The following is a 17,161-nucleotide window of genomic DNA, read 5'->3' as shown; positions in this document are numbered from 1 at the left end:
AGCCCCACAAATTGATTGCCTAGCGCTGTTCGTGCGTCCTCCACCATCAAGTGTGGAGCCCCATGAATTGATTGTCATTCATGCATCCTCCACCATCGAGTCCGGAGCCCCATGAATTGATTGCCATTCATGCATCCTCCACCACCGAGTCCGGAGCCCCACAAATTGATTGCCTAGCGCTGTTCGTGCATCCTCCACAAATCTTATTCGGAGCCCTATGAATTGATTGTCATTCATGCATCCTCCACCATCGAGTCCGGAGCCCCACGAATTGATTACCTAGCGCTGTTCGTGCGTCCTCCACCATCAAGTCCGGAGCCCCATGAATTGATTGCCATTCATGCGTCCTCCACAAATCTTATTCGGAGCCCCATGAATTGATTGTCATTCATGCATCCTCCACCATTGAGTCCAGAGCCCCATGAATTGATTGCCTAGCGCTGTTCATGCGTCCTCCGTTATCAAGTACGGAGCCTCCGGTGAGGGGAAAATACGGTTTTTTTGTTATTTTCCTAATCGGTTCCTTCACCAAACATGTGTATACGTATATATATTATGTTATTTTTGTTTGTTAGTTTGTTTTGTTTTGTGTTGTGCAGAGAAAGAAGAAGGAGAGACGGGAGTCACTTAATTCAAATCGTTTTGGGTTGGAACTATCGTGATTAAGATCAATTAAATCCCCATGATAGGCAAAGGATGGCTTTCGGGGGTCATCGTAGATTTGTTACGGAAAAGGGCTAAGACGGGCGAAATCAGTGTTTTATTTTTGCTTTCCTCCTATCTCCGATAAAAGGTAAGTAAAGAGGGGCAATTGTCATACCCTAATTTCATCCGGGGACCATTGTTTGATGGCATACAACCTTTGCTTCACCGCTTAGAGGTACTTGGCACCCATTGTTGCACAATACGTGAAGTTCCGTAACATGGCGGAAATCAAAAGGAAGCATTGTTGCACAGTCCGTGAAGTTCCGTAACATGCCGAAAATCAAAAGGGAGCATTGTTACGCAATCCGTGAGGTTCCGTAACATTCCGAAAGCCAAAAAGGGGATGATTACATGATCCGTAAGGTTCCGTAACATTACAGAAGGAAAAACAAGTATCGTTACGAAATTCGTAAATTTCCGCAACGTTATAGAAAAAGAATCAGCAAAAAAAGGCAAGAGGGTGTATTTAATAAACAGGGGGTGCAAATAGCAACCAGACCCACGTGGGCCTTCCAGGATGTTCCTCCAGAAGGCGGTTGCTTCTGGAGGAAGCAACCTAGCTCGCTTGGGCGAGCTGGGTGGCAAGCTCCTCCCCCATTTTCCTATAAATAGGGGGAGGAGTGAAGGAGAAAAATGTTCAGCCCTCCTGGTATCTTGGGATCACTTGAAATTAGTGAAAAAAATCGTTTCCGTGAAGAAAATCCATGCCGAGGTGCTTCCATAATGCGTCTGAAACATTTCTGTGGGCGATTCTGTGAAGATTTTCCGCCATCTTTCGTTCGTTCTTCATCGTTCTTCGGTCTTCAACCGGTAAGTTCCCGAAATCGAACTTTTTAATTCATTCTATGTACCTTTGGTGGTCCCCACTTGTTTTGTGTACTTTTATTTTCATTCCATTTACTTTCCGTACCCCCTTTTGACATGCTTTAGTCATTTATTTAAGTCATTTTGTCGCCTAATAAAAAAATAAAATAAATTTCCACCAATCATTTGAATTGTAACATCCGTTAATTTCAGTTAAAATGAAATCCGACCGTTCAGTCATGTCGTAACCACGTTGGAAACCAAAAAAGAGGTAAAATAATAATATAATAATCAAAAAATATCTTTTAGTAAAATAAAACAAAAAAAATCAATCAGATGTTTCTCTTTGGGATTTCTCTTTCTTAATTGAATTGACTAATAACTAAAGTGAATACAACTCCCGAATCTGGAATATTCTTCATGACAGGTTTCCTTTGGTTTTTCTAACGTTTTCCTTTCAATAAACGTTGATGGCGACTCCGCACATTTTCCTTCTTTCGAAGACGCACCCGTGAGCCTCGCCTCGCTCGCCCGCAAAAGGGTAGGTTGCGACAACACTTGGTAAAGAAACAAAGCCCCAAACCGATCAGATCAAACACATTTTTTTTAAAAAAAATGCGACAAATGAGGAATGAAAGTATATAGATAGAATTTCTCATAACCAATAATGAGATTAAGACATTTGCATTTCTTTTCTAAAGGAGCATTAGAAGAAACACTGGGTCCAACCGAATAGAGGAAAACCGCACAAGGTGTATAAAGCTTCACACAGGCAAGTGTTTCATCTTAATTCCAAATCATAGATAAGTCATAAATTGATTTTGCAAGTCATTTCCCATCAAATCAAGGATAATATGCATAATCATCATGGATCAATAGGACTTTCTAAGGTCCTACTTTGTAGGAAATTTTGGTTTTGGTTGCTTTGGTCTTTCCCCCCTCCCCTTTTTTTGTGTGAGTAGGAGCGCAGGCACAAATATTTGGTTAGTAACTTAAATGGGCGATTACTTCCTATCCCCTCATGTCTTAACCAAGTTACTATTGTTTGCTTTCCTTTTTACTCTTTACAACAACTCTGTACATGGTTCAGACATTGTTTGTTCCAAAGAACTTGTTTTTCTTTTCTATTTTCCTTTTGCTCTTTTCTATTTTTGATTGATTGATTTTCTTTCTCTTTTTTTTTTCTTTTTCCTTTCTTTGTTTTTGTTTTTTTTTTCCTCCCTCTCCTTTTTTTTATGAACATGACTAACCGAAAGGTGATAGAAATCTCCCTTGGAAGACACCCCTGCTCTCTTATCCTAGGGTAAGGTAGGAAACTTCCATCCTAGGTTAGGGTTCTGGTAAAATATCAAATGTCTGGCTCAAAAGGCTTGCAAATGGCAGAAAATAATGTATATTGGGACGACTGTTTGGCCAATGGCTTAGAAAGAAAGGAATGCCTAAATCACCTCCATGAATCACATGTTATGATAATTAGAAATTCATGCAAAGTCAATCGTAGAACATACCCATGTGGACACTCAACATAAAATTTGTGGTCACGTGATCACTAAGGCTTATGGTCTGTTTCCACATTCAGATCACATCAGTGTTTCAACAATTGTTCTTTTATTAAATCCATGCAAAACATCCAAGCCCATTTTGGTATTCGGGAAAGTCCTTCATTATTCTCACCCTCAAGATACACATTTTTTTTTTCAAAAACCCTTTTTGTTCTGTTTTGATCCGCAAACCTTTCGAAGGAAACTGGTGATTGTTTCTTTTGAAAAGCATGTTAGTTTATAGAAAAAATTTGAAACCTAGACAAAGTTGTAATTTGAGACTACACTATCAAGAGAACAAACGGCACACGAAAAAAAAAATATAAATGAAACCACGCGTAAGTTTTTTTTTGTTTAAAACAATCATCACAACGAAATAACATAACAAAGTACTGAAAACGATAAAAAAGATAAAGACAAGTTCACAAATTTAGAAGGTCCTGGTCAAGAGGCTCAGTCTCCTCAAAGGAAGAAATCCATCACATCTATCATGTCTTCGTCTCATTTAGCTCCGTCTTCATCTCCTTGGGCCTCTGTGGGACCTGCACCTCCCTGAAAACTAGGCCTGTCCCAAGGCCATGCGATAGTGGCTCTGAACTGCTCGAGAGTAGGCCATGGGTAAGGGTTGGGGTCCTGGCACTGCTGGTGCAGTGTATACTGGTAGAAGCTGTCGCTCAACTGCACCTAGCCCCTATGCTTGGCCGCCTACTGATAAGCCAAATGCAGCATGTACGCGCGCATCTGGAGCTCCATCCTCTGCATGTGAGCCGAGATGGATTCTAGGGACGATGGATGATGTGGAGGCAGTGGTGGTGCATCTGTTGCCGGCTGCTGCTGCTGGTCCTACCCCGACTATTGTGCCTGCCTTGGGATACAATACTTCTCAATGAAGACCCTGTTAATGGGAGGCTAGATGAGCTTTGTGGGCGTAACCGGTACCCCATAGAACTGGCAGAGACCTGTGATCAATGCTTGAAATCCCAGTGCCCTGTTGGACTTTTTTGGGTCCATTGGGTGTCTCGGAGGTGCGATACCTACAAACTGGTAGATGGCATCCAAGATAAGCTATGCTACATGAACACTGATCTGAGTCAAGATGGCATAGACCAACTGGCATTTAGGCAACGAGAGATTAGAATTATGGTAACTAGGAAGGATGTTGCTGAGCAGAAGCATCCAGATCTAGGTCAAAGTGGTCATGCTAGTGTGCATGATCCACACCCACCTCCTTGTCACGCTCCGTGCAAAATCCTGTCCCGGGGAGCATAGTAGCTGGCCTATGGCCTCTTCATCAAAACCCGAGTGTTGGACAAGTGGCCTCAGATATCTTAAGAAGGGGGGGTTGAATTAAGATATTACAACTTATTTCCCCAATTAAAAATTCTATTTAACTTTCTATTCAAGTTATAAATTCCCTTAATAATGAATTTCTTAAATATTGATTCAAATAGAACAATTTGAATATGAATATAGAACAATAATAATTAAAGGAGTTTAAGGGAAGAGAAAATGCAAACTTAGATTTATACTGGTTCGGCCACACCCTTGTGCCTACGTCCAGTCCCCAAGCAACCCGCTTGAGAATTCCACTATCTTGTAAATTCCTTTTACAAGTTCTAAACACACAAGGACAACCCTTCCTTTTTGTTTAGAATTCTTTCACAACAAGAGACCCTCAATCTCTTAATCCCTTTTCAGAATGAAGAAGAAGAAAAGAAGAAATCTCTCTTGAAAGAGATAGATTGAACAATTTGAGCACTCAAATAATTCCTTATTGAATCACAAGAGTTTTGGCCAAGGAATTTGTAAGAGGATAAAACAATTTTGCTTTTTAAGAGGATAAGACTTTTTTCCTTCAAAACTCTTGTCAAATTCGTGTCTCAAGTCACGTATATATAGGCCTATGATAGCCATTCAAGAACCACACAAAAAGATGTGACTGTTGAGAATGTTTTCTGAAAAACTCCTCTGGTAATCGATTACAGTATGTGTGTAATCGACTACAAGCTTTAAAATTTGAATTAAAACGTTCAAAAACTGCTGGTAATCGATTACCATATATGTGTAATCGATTACACAGTGCAAACTTTGAATTCAAATTTTAATAACTGTTGTAAATCAGTTTTGGCCACTGGTAGTCGATTACATCCTCTGGTAATCAATTACCAAAGAGTAAATTTGTTGAAAAAGACTTTTTAACTTAAAGTTCTTGGCCAAACCTTTTGCTACTTCAATTGGAATTCCCTTCCTATTTAATATACCCTTTCTAAGTCTCTAGAGACTGTCTTGATCATCCATCTTGAATATCTTTAATTTCTTTGTCTTGAATAAAGCTTTGAGACGCATGTGAAACTTTGGCATCATCAAAACATTCAGCTTGATCCTTTGTCCACACTGAGACCTGGCTTTTTTTTCGGTGTATTCACAACGTTGCCCCTCTTTTAGGACCAACGGATGCCCCAGGAATTGGTTGATAGCATCTTCATCATAGGGGATCCATTGGCCCCGCACCCATGAGCGCTTATCCATGACTCCTTCTTCAGTGGGCCAGGAATTTGCATAGAACTCCATGGCTATCTCAGGGTCATACTTAGCGATGGGCTCTGTTAGCTAGGTCCACTGCTTCTTGGCAACTTCCGCCTAGAATTCTGTGTACTCTCCTGCTTTTAGTTGGACCTGTCTTTCTTTGAGGAAAGACCAATCCTTAATCACTTCGAAGCGGCACTGATGCTCCTTGCTTCAGAAACGGTGTCCGTCAAACTCAATCTCCCCTTGCGGGGCTGCACTGGATCCCTCCCCTACGGTGGCCTTCCTATCCCTTTTAGCAAGAAGCTTCTTCGGAGCCATTTCCTACAAAGACACATCCATAAAAATAATTATTTTGCATGAAATGCATAACTATTACTTTAGTTATCCTAAGTATAGCAACCAAGAAGTCAGCCAATTTTTGTGTGGTGTTTATTAATTGTAGGTGTTACCATACAACTAATAAAAATCACCACTCAGTGTGCATTATTTTGAAAGAAAGAATTTGATATTCTACAATAATTTATGTGCAATTTGACCACCCTAGTGTAGCAAGTTTAACCAAACAACTTGGCCAATTCAAACCAAAAAATTTTAAGCATTCATGTGACTCATGTATTTGCATCTAAAGCAATGTCTGAAATTCCAAGCTTAGTTCATGCTCTTGACATTTAATCTATTAACCTAAGTTGATCATGCATCTAAAATGATGGCTGGACATGCGTAAAGCTCATTACTTATTCAAACTTCAAAACAACACATGGAATAACCATTGTGACATTTCATAAAACAGTTAGTGTGCGCATGTTAAAACATGTATAAATGAGAGATAAGGAACAATATGACATGCAAATTCATAAAAGAATCAAGGATGGGCCTAGAGCCATCCATTACAGCCACCAATCCAAGCATTTTGATCATGGGTTCACACATAACTCATCTCACAAATATTGCAAAGAAAACAACAAACAAAACAATGCAAGAAAAATGGCACAAAGGTGCAGAAAAAGCTTGAAGTTTCTACAAAAATAGTGGTGCCTCGTGAAGCTTTTGTTTTTTTTGGGGAAAATGGGGTGAAATCTGATTTCACCCCTCCCCTTTTATTATTTTTCATCAGCCATGCTCGCCCAGGTGAGTTGATTTTTTTTTTTTTTTGCAAAGTTTTTGAGTTATCATCATTATATATATTTCCCTTTTAAGCCTTATAATTATGTACAAACTCTAGGTAAACTTACAAGATAATTCAAGAAAATGAACAAGCATGAAACATAAAATCAAAGAGCAAAGTTAGAGATACTATGTTGCCTCCTAGGAGCGCTTCTTTAACATCTTTAGCCGGACGCGGGGTGGTGGTCGAGGTTAAGGCTTCGCCATCTCATCCTCCCTAACCCCCTTCCTTGATCGTGAGCAGATCTGATCACGGACCTAGCACCTATTGGCACCTGTCCTAATCCTTTGACAAAGAAAGTGTTAACATGCAAATGTGAAGAAATATTACGAGATGCTCGCATCACCTTTCCACTTGCCCCTAGGCTTACCCAAGTTGGTGTGGTGCTGACCATCACCCAAAACAATCTTTCATTCATCTTCCCTATTGCAAGATACTTTGATGATAAGATGCAGATGCATGCATGTCTATGATTGAACGTTAAACGTAATAATTAAACAGATGTTGTGATTTTTCTCTTTTTCATTGTCATGTTCAATTTTACTTAACGCTTACGACACCCCTGTTGAACGTGTTGAATGGCTCCGAAATACCGATCGTGAGAGTGAGCGAAAAAAAATGAGAGTATACCTCATGCCTAACAACAATAAAAAAAATACAGATGACACAACACTAGAGGGAGAGATGCAAATCATTAATCCATATTTATTAATGTTGCGATTATTGTTTACAGAAAACTTAAGACCTGGAGATCCTAACGAGTCCTTAAGGAGGTTCAAACATTGAGCCTTTGAAATGCCCCAAGTATCACGCGTGATATCGTTTGACGATGTTGGAATTAATAGGCGAAGGTAACTCTTCATTATCCATGTTCGTGAGCAATAACGCTCCTCCTGAGAAAGCCTTCTTCACCACAAACGATCCTTCATAGTTTTGGGCCCATTTCCCTCTGTGATCCTTTTGAACCTGCGACACTTTCTTTAGAACAAGGTCTTCCTCAATAAACTTACGCGAGCGCACCCTCTTGTCAAAAGCGTTTTTGTCTTTGCTCTGATATAGCCGCCCATGGCTCATGACAACCAACCTCTTACCCTCGATAAAATTTAACTGATCAAAGCGTGCCTGGGCCCACTCTAATTCTTCCAATCCCGACTTTGCTAGGATTCTCAAATAAGGAACCTCCACCTCAAACGGGAGCATTACTTCCATCCCATACACCAAAGAGAAAGGGGTTGCTCTAGTAGATGTGCATACAAAAGTTCGATAACCATGCAATTCAAAGGGGAGCATCTTGTGCCAATCCTTGTATGACATGGTCATCTTCTGAACAATTTTCTTGATGTTCTTATTGGCAGCCTCAACTGCCCCATTCATCTCTGGCCTATAAGGCGTGGAATTACGGTGTTGGATTTTGAAGTCCTCACACATTTCCTTCATCATCTTGTTGTTTAAATTAGTGGAATTATTGGTGATGATCTTCATGGGTAACCCATATCTGCAGATTATCTCCTTCTTAGTGAATTTAATCACCACACTTCTAGTCACGCTGGCATATAAAGCTACTTCCACCCATTTGGTGAAGTAATCAATGGCGACTAGAATGAAGTGATGCCCATTTGAAGCCTTGGGTTCGATGGCCCCGATCACATCTCTGCCCCACATTAAGAATGGCCACGGTGCTTCCAATATGTTGAATAGTACAGGAGGAGCATTAACATTATCAGCAAAGGTTTGGGATTTATGGCATTTCCTCACATAAACGCAACAATCGTTCTCCATAGTGTGCTAGTAATACCCTGCCCTCAGAATCTTTCGGGCCATGACATGTCCATTGGCATGTGTACCAAAGGATCCTTCATGCACCTCCATTAGCATTTGTTTGCCCTCTTTTGCATCCACACATCGAAGCAACACCATGTCATGGTTTCTTTTGTACAAGATATTTCCACTCGAGGAGTTCTACCAACTTTGGTTCTTCTAGTAATTCCACATCTACCCCATCAAAAACTTCTAGTAATTCCACACCTACCCCATCAAAAACTCGTTCAAAGTCCTACGAGGAACCCTCTAAAAGGAGTAGAGATGTGAAGTGTTTCAAGTGCCAAGGCCTAGGACACTATGCTTATGAGTGCCTTAACAAAAGGTCCATGGTTCTTAGAGATGGAGAATATATAAGTGAATCCGATGTTGAAGAGGAAGAGGAGAGTGAGTACGTAGAGGAAGAGGAGACTCCGGAGGGAGATTTGTTGATGATTAGGCGGTTACTTGGTGGTCAATTGAAGCCTGTGGAGGAGAACCAAAGAGAAAACATCTTTCACACTAGATGTTTAATCGATGGCAAGGTGTGCATGGTGATCATTGATGGAGGTAGTTGCACCAATGTGTCTAGTGCTAGATTAGTGTCAAAGCTAAATTTAGCTACTAAACCACATCCTAGGCCATACAAACTTCAATGGCTTAGTAAAGATGGAGTGGTGCAAGTGAGGCAGCAAGTTGAAGTGGAAATTTCAATTGGGAAATACAATGATAAGGTACTTTGTGATGTTGTTCCTATGGAGGCCAGCCACTTACTTTTAGGGAGACCATGTCAATTTGATAAAAGAGCCAATCATGACGGTTACACCAACAAGATCTCTTTCATGCACCAAGACAATAAGATTGTGCTCAAACCATTGAGTCCACAAGAAGTGTGTGAGGATCAAAAGAAAATAAGAGAAAAACTTCTTCAAGAGAAGAGAGAAAAAGAAAAAGTGAGCAAAACACTTGAGAGTGTGAAAAAGAGGGAAACACTTGAGAGGAAAAAGAGTGAACAAAAGAAGAGTGAAACACTTGAAGTGAGGGAGAGCTATTTAGCCACAAAAAGTGAGGTCAAGAGGTTGTTTCGTGCTAAATAGTCACTATACATCTTGCTTTGCAAAAATAAGATTTTGACCACTAACACTTTTGATGATTTTGAAGTGCCTTCTAGGGTTAAATCCCTTTTGCAAGATTTTGAAGACATGTTTGCATCAAGTGTACCAAGTGGACTACACCTTTGAGGGGAATTGAGCATCAAATTGATCTCATTCCGGGAGCTTCTATGCCCAGTAGGCCAGCCTATAGAAGTAATCCACAAGAAACCAAAGAGATTCAAAGACAAGTGGATGAACTCATTAGCAAAGGTTGGGTAAGAGATAGTATGAGTCTTTGTGCTGTCCCGATGATTTTGGACCCTAAAAAGGATGGGACATGGCGTATGTGTTCTGATTGTAGAGCCCTTAATAACATCACCATTAAATGTAGGCATCCTATACCTAGGCTTGACGATTTACTTGATGAATTGCATGGTGCATGTTACTTCTCTAAAATCGATTTAAAAAGTGGATACAATTTTGGCCTAACTAACGCTACTAGCACTTTCATGAGATTAATAAATCATATCTTGAGAGAGTTCATAGGAAAGTTCGTTGTGGTGTACTTTGATGATATTCTTATCTATAGCACTTCACTTGATTTGCATATTGATCATTTAAAATTTGTCTTGTGTGTGCTTAGAGAAGAAAAATTGTATGCCAATCTTGAAAAATGCATCTTTTGTACTAACCATGTTGTGTTTCTTGGTTTTGTTGTGAGTTCAAAAGGAGTGCAAGTTGATGAGGAGAAGGTTAGGGCTATTCAAGAATGGCCTACACCTAAGTCTATGACCGAGGTGAGGAGTTTTCATGGCTTAGCAAGTTTTTATAGACGATTTGTGAAGGATTTTAGCACATTGGAAGCACCTCTCAATGAAGTGCTCAAGAAAAATGTTGGTTTCAAATGGGGAGAGAAACAAGAAGAAGCTTTCAATGCTCTTAAGCAAAAGCTAACTAATGCCCCCATACTTGCGTTGCCAAAATTTCAAAAAACTTTTGAAATTGAGTGTGATGCTTCAAATGTTGGGATTGGGGCAATGTTGTTGCAAGAAAGCCATCCAATTGCTTATTTTAGTGAAAAGTTAAGTGGTCTTACCCTTAACTATTCAACTTATGATAAGGAGTTGTATGCCTTAGTGCGGGCTTTGAAAACATGGCAACACTATCTTTATCCCAAGGAATTTGTCATTCATAGTGACCTTGAATCCCTCAAATATATCAAGGGACAAGGTAGGCTTAACAAAAGGCATGCCAAGTGGGTGGAATTCCTAGAGCAATTCCCTTATGTTATCAAACATAAAAAGGGAAAAGGTAATATTGTAGCCGATGCTCTTTCTCAGTGTCATGCACTACTTTCTATGCTTGAAACAAAATTTATTGGTCTTGAATGTTTGAAAAGCATGCATGAAAGTGATGAAATTTTTGGTGAAATTTTTAAAAATTGTGAAATTTTTTCAGAAAATGGTTTCTTTAGACATGAAGGCTTTCTTTTCAAAGAAAACAAATTGTGTGTGCCTAAATGTTCTACAAGAAACTTGCTTGTTTGTGAAGCACATGAAGGAGGTTTAATGGGGCATCTTGGGGTCCAAAAGACTCTAGAAACATTACAAGAACATTTTTATTGGCCTCATGTCGCAACCTACCCTTCGGCGGGAGGGCGACGCGAGACTCGCGGGATGCGTGTTCCACGAAAGGAATACGCGCGGAGTCGCCACCAACGTTTATTTGAGGAAAACGTCGGAAAAACCGGAAAAGACGCGATCTACGAACTTTTAAGTGAAAGGTTCGGGAGTTGTATTTACGCACGGGGAAGGTATTAGCACCCCACACGTCCGCCCCAAGGGACGGCAACCTTTAATCAAATGTGCAAACATGACTTTGATTTTTTTATGTTCCCTTTTTATGTCTCTATATCCTTTATACCCTTTTTATATTTTCTCTTTTTGTGGTCGACAAGGGTGTTTCCCTTTGCTCCTACGTATTCCTCAATTTGGGATGAGAAAATCAGACCTACGTAGTTCTTTTTTACTTTAAGAGGTGATCATTTTAAGGCGTTGGACCTTAAAAATGATCCATTTTACTTAGTGAGAAAATGAAATGACAAACTTCAAAAGCCTATTTTTATGGACGAGCTTGACTAGGCGAATTGATTTTAGCCTTTAGTTTCACTTTAGTTATTAATCAATTCGATTAAGAATGAGAAATCCCAAAGAGAAAACGTCCGATTGATTTTCCGCTTTATTTTACTAAAAGATGTCTTTTTGATTATTATATTATTTTTTACCTCTTTTTGATTTCCAACGTGGTTACGGCACGACCGAACGGTCGGAATTTATTTTAACCGAAGTTAATGGATAATACAATTCAAACGTTCGGTGGAAATTTATTTTATTTTTAAGTTAAGCGAGAAATGACTTAAGTAAAATGGCTTAAGCACGTCAACAGGGGGTATAAAAAGTAAACAAAACGAGAATAAAAATGCACGAAACACAATGTGGACCACTACAGGTACATAGAATGAATCGAAAAGCTTGGTTCGAGGTACTTACCCGTTGAAGATCGAAGAACGATGAAGAACGAATGAAGAACGTCGAAGAACGGTTGAAACCTTTGCGAAATTCTTCACGGAAAACGTTACGGAAACGTTTCGGAAGCGCCTCGGCTTATATTTTCTTCACGGAAACAATTTTTCCAAGCAAATTCGAAAGAGAGAGAAGTGCCAAAGGGGCTGAACCCCTTTTCTTCTTCACTTCCTCCCCTATTTATAGCAAAATAGGGGAGGTGGTTGCCGCCCAGCTCGCCCAGGCGAGCTCAGCTCGCCCAGGCGAGCCAGGTTGCTTCCTCCAGAAGCAACAGCCTTCTGGAGGAATATTCTGGAGGGCCCAAGTGGGCTTGGGTGCTATTTGCACCCCCATTTTTGCTAAGTACACCCCCCTCTATTTTTTTGGTGATTCTTTTTTCGTAAAGTTACGGAAACTTACGAATTTCGTAACGATACTTGTTTTCTTTCCGTAATGTTACGGAACCTTGCGGATTACATAATCATCCCCTTTTTGACTTACGGAATGTTACGGAACCTCACTTAATTATGCAACGATGCTTCCATTTGATTTCCGGTGTGTCACGGAAACTTACGGATTGTGCATCAATATATTTTTGGTTTTTCGGCATGTCCCAGAATTTCACAAATTGCCTAATGATGGGTGTCAAGCACCTCACAAGGACCAAAGAAAAGTCGCATGTCATCAAGCAAAGGTCCCTAGACGAAATTAGGGTATGACAGTTGCCCCTCTTTACTTGTCTTTTATTGGAGATAAAAGGAAAGTAAAGATAAGACACTAATTTCGTTCCTCTCGATTGACGAGAGTCGCGGGTGACCATAAAATCTCCACATGAAATGACTTGTTGCTCCCGGAATTTCACAAATTGCCTAATGATGGGTGCCAAGCACCTCACAAGGACCAAAGAAAGGTCGCATGTCATCAAGCAAAGGTCCCCGGACGAAAATTAGTGTATGACACTAATTTCGCTCCTCTCGGTTGACGAGAGTCGCGGGTGACCATAAAATTTCCGCATGTAAATGACTTGTTGTTCCCGGAGGAACAAAAGGTGCAGAAGACTATGTCAGCCTCTGCATGCTATCAAGCGTTCTGTCTTACAGATAGCAAAAGAATGTTTATACGGATAACCACTCGGGTATTTCCGCGTATCATCGGGCCCGCCGCCTCTGGATGATACAAGGGTGCGGATAACCGTAAGGTATCTCCGCGTATCATCGGGCCCGCCGCCTCTGGATGATACAAGGGTGCAGAATGACCAAACTTGGTCTCTGCTTGTCATCGGGCCCGCCGCCTCTGGATGACAAAAGGGTGCGGATAACCGTAAGGTATCTCCGCGTATCATCGGGCCCGCCGCCTCTGGGTGATACAAGGGTGCAGAATGACCAAACTTGGTCTCTGCTTGTCATCGGGCCCGCCGCCTCTGGATGAAAAAAGGGTGCGGATAACCGTAAGGTATCTCCGCGTATCATCGGGCCCGCCGCCTCTGGATGATACAAGGGTGCAGAATGACCAAACTTGGTCTCTGCTTGTCATCGGGCCCACCGCCTCTGGATGACAAAAGGGTGCGGATAACCGTAAGGTATCTCCGCGTATCATCGGGCCCGCCGCCTCTGGATGATACAAGGGTGCAGAATGACCAAACTTGGTCTCTGCTTGTCATCGGGCCCGCCGCCTCTGGATGACAAAAGGGTGCGGATAACCGTAAGGTATCTCCGCGCATCATCGGGCCCGCCGCCTCTGGATGACAAAAGGGTGCGGATAACCGTAAGGTATCTCCGCGTATCATCGGGCCCGCCGCCTCTGGATGATACAAGGGTGCAGAATGACCAAATTTGGTCTCTGCTTGTCATCGGGCCCGCCGCCTCTGGATGACAAAAGGGTGCGGATAACCGTAAGGTATCTCCGCGTATCATCGGGCCCGCCGCCTCTGGATGATACAAGGGTACAGAATGACCAAACTTGGTCTCTGCTTGTCATCGGGCCCGCCGCCTCTGGATGACAAAAGGGTGCGGATAACTGTAAGGTATCTCCGCGTATCATCGGGCCCGCCGCCTCTGGATGATACAAGGGTGCAGAATGACCAAATTTGGTCTCTGCTTGTCATCGGGCCCGCCGCCTCTGGATGAAAAAAGGGTGCGGATAACCGTAAGGTATCTCCGCGTATCATCGGGCCCGCCGCCTCTGGATGATACAAGGGTGCAGAATGACCAAACTTGGTCTCTGCTTGTCATCGGGCCCGCCGCCTCTGGATGACAAAAGGGTGCGGATAACCGTAAGGTATCTCCGCGTATCATCGGGCCCGTCGCCTCTGGATGATACAAGGGTGCAGAATGACCAAACTTGGTCTCTGCTTGTCATCGGGCCCGCCGCCTCTGGATGACAAAAGGGTGCGGATAACCGTAAGGTGTCTCCGCGGGCTACCAGCTCTTGAGTCATGGCAACAAAAGGCGGTGTGGTCGACAAAAGCGAGGCTCTTGCTCCTACGTATCCTCCAATGAGGAACTCAGACCTACGTAGTTCTGGATAACTGGTGAGACTTGAAAAAGTCTCGGTGTTTTCTTTGCTAAAATGCAAACATGCTTTAGTAAAGAGATAAATATTCCAACTGATTAGAGCAGCATACGCTTTTTTGAGTGGAAAACAATGCGTTTACCGGGGAAGGAGAGTCTACTGATGAAATCCCCCCATAACCATAAATGAGATTTTGGATGTTAGCATTTCGTTTCTAAATGAACATTTAGAGGAAACACTGGGTCTGACAAAAATAGAAGAAAATCACTCAAAGTGTATCAATCTCGCACAGGTAAGTGTTTCATCCTAATTCCGAACCATAGATATGTCATGACTTGACTTTGCAAATTACTTCCTATCAAATCAAAAATTACATGCGTGATCATGGATCAATAGGGCTTCCCTTGGGAATGGGTTCTTTTGGTGGTTTTTTTTTTCGGCTTTTGTGTGTTTTTGGCTTTTGATTTTTCCGGCTTTTTCTTTTTCTGTTTTTTTTTGTTTAGTGCGGGGCGAAAAAAAGGTCGCTAGCGCACGAGATTTTGGTTGGTAATCAAAGGGAGAAGACCATTTTAGGTCGTGGTTTCCTTTCCTTCTTTTTTTGTTCATTTGGCGACAATTCTGTATTGTTCAGATATTGTCCGATCCAAAGACCTCTCTGCACATTTCTTCTGGTTTCTTTGACCAGGAGCTTCCTTCTTTTTTACTTTCTCCCATTCTTTGGTTGGGAATTTTCTTTCTTTTCTTTTTTCTTTCTCCCACTCTTTGATTGGGAATTTCCTTTCCTTCCCCTTTTTTTTTTTTTTTTGCTTCCGAGGGTAAGGTTTATGGTGAGTCAGGATTTTGGCTCAAGGCTTGTAGAATGGCTAGACATGATACATGTCAGGGTTTGGTTTGGTTCAAGGATAAAAAGGGATGCCCCACATTATTTCCATGACACAAATGCAAAAATGATGATTTGGAAATTTTATGCAAAACTGGTTATGCATGCACCTATGCGGACACTCAAGTGTCAAATTTTTATGGTCATGTGATGCTAGGGCTCAGGATTCATTTCCTCTATTTTAGTCAACCCAACGTTTCCAAAATATGTTCTTTTATCAATTTGTGCATTCATCCGAGTCCATTTTGGGCGTCTGGGAAAATCTTCACAGCATTCACCCTTCAGGTGTATACACATTTTTTCAAAAACTAGTTATGATCAGTGAATTTTTCCAAAGAAAAGTTGGAAGTCATCTCTTTTCAAAAGCATGTTGGTTTTTCAGCTTGACAACTTATTTTTTTCTTTTTTCTCATTTTTTTATCATTATCATTTGTTTATTTCTTTTTCTTGTTTGTTTTTTTTTCTTCTTTTTTTTTCATGAGGTATTTTGCTACCTAAACATGTGCATATTTTTGTGAGGTATTTTTGCTATATACATGCATATCCAAGGTATCTTGCCACCTAAACATACATATATATGTTTTGTGAGGTATTTTTTTGTTTACATACATGCATATCTAAGGTATCTTTCTACCTAAACATACATATATATTTTGTGAAGTGTTTTTTTTGTTTACATACATGCATATCTAAGGTATTTTCACTACCTAAACATACATATATATATTTTGTGAGGTATGACTACCTTCCGAGCTTGCGCTTGTTTTATTTAAATCCCCAGGATCATGAGCAACTAGGTGCATCATACTATAAAAAGTGATCAAATAACAAGCATAGATTCAAAAGGTACTAGGTTGCCTCCTAGTAGCGCTTCTTTAACGTCTTTAGCTGGACGCCTTATGACTTGTCGGTCACTGACCTAGTACTTTTCTTACATTTGGCTTTGGACTTGGTCGCCTATTGGTCGGCCATGTTGTGTAGGCAATACTCAAACCTTTTTGTGGATGAGCAGAGGTGAACTCTAGAGGTGATGGCGGTGCGTCTGTTTCCCGCTGCCGACCATCCCAATGCTGTTGTGGTGTTTCGCCCTGCGCCTGTCTGGGGCGCAATACTTCTTGATGAAAGCTCGATTAGTAGGGGGCCTGATGCCCTTGCTGGAGGTGACAGGTACTCCGTAGAACTGACAGAGACCCGTAATTAGAGCTTGACAATTCCAAGACCCTGTTGGACTTCTTCGGGTCCACTAGGTGTCTTGCAGTCTCGATCCCTGCAAACAATAGATGAAATCAGAAATCAGTTGAGCGATGTGCATACTTACCTATGATGACGTGACCTTGCCGGGGGGGTACGGGCACCCTGTAGGACTGATAGAGGCCCGTAACCAGAGCTGGAAACCCCAGGGCCCTGTTGGACTTCTTCAGGTTCACTGGGTGTCTTTGTGGGTGCGATCCCTGCAAACAAATAAATGGTATCAGAAATCAGTTGAACCATATGCATACTTACCCATGTCGGGACGGCACAGACCAACTGATACTTCCGCAGGGGGAGATTGGCATTGCGGTCGCTGGGCAGAA

This window comes from Glycine max, chromosome 14 (genome assembly GCF_000004515.6).
Source record: "Glycine max cultivar Williams 82 chromosome 14, Glycine_max_v4.0, whole genome shotgun sequence".
Taxonomy (NCBI): Eukaryota; Viridiplantae; Streptophyta; class Magnoliopsida; order Fabales; family Fabaceae; genus Glycine; species Glycine max.
The sequence above is the reverse complement of the archived record's forward strand: the minus strand, read 5'-3'. Positions refer to the sequence as shown.